The following is a 928-nucleotide window of genomic DNA, read 5'->3' as shown; positions in this document are numbered from 1 at the left end:
CTGCACTGAGGACAAATAGGCATGTTACCAAACTGTGCCCTGACTCAACTAGGCATAAACATGGGCAGTCATTATCTTGCATTACAGAAAATTCACAAGTGGGACAGCAGTTGTCCCAGTGATGTCACAGCAGACCTGTGCTCTTCAAGTTTGGCCATTATGGACTTAACCCTGGTGATGACTTCCTTTGTGTTTCCAAAGGCTGTCCTAGCTTCAGGCATCATATCAAAAGCAGACACCACAAGATTAGGAGACCACCCCCTCCTATTGTGTCTCCTCAGAAGTGAAGAAGTTATTCCTCAAAGTTCCAGTTGGCACTTCCTCTGCTCTCACCATGAAGTCTGAGTCTTATGTCAGCTCTTACACTAAACACTGTCACAGGAAATGGTAGTGCCATTAACCAAGAAGTTTATCTGGATTATTATTAACCAAGAAGTTCATCTGGATTCAACAATGAAGTCAACATACTCTTGAGTATTCAGAGAGAGTGGGGGTACCTGTCACAGGTACCATGAGTATTTCCTTCCATTTTTGCCACAACTTTAAATTCCCTAAGTAACCATTATGAATTCACGGAATCTTTGCAAAAGCAGCTGGCTCTCAGAAGAATTGGGCCTGGCCCTGCATAGAAGGTTCTTGTGGCTGGGCACATGCTTTAATTTAAAGACATTGCTTTAATGTCTTCCCAAAAACCTCCCTTGGAGTTTCAGCACACAGATCTCATATGAGAAACAGATTGGATCTCCACCTTTCCCTTTGGAGGATTCTAACTGCTGGTACCATAAAGCTGTCCAGATTCCACTGGATAATAGTTTGCAGCCTCATGAAAAGGTCTTGCTCTGCAGTTTGGATCACACAGGCTCCAGGCATCTTACTCCATTTGCACAGCCCAAGCTTTGTTCCTGGTATCACTCATTAGCACCTCCAG

This window comes from Phodopus roborovskii, unplaced genomic scaffold (assembly GCF_943737965.1).
Source record: "Phodopus roborovskii unplaced genomic scaffold, PHOROB, whole genome shotgun sequence".
Taxonomy (NCBI): Eukaryota; Metazoa; Chordata; class Mammalia; order Rodentia; family Cricetidae; genus Phodopus; species Phodopus roborovskii.
This window is presented reverse-complemented; position numbering follows the sequence as displayed.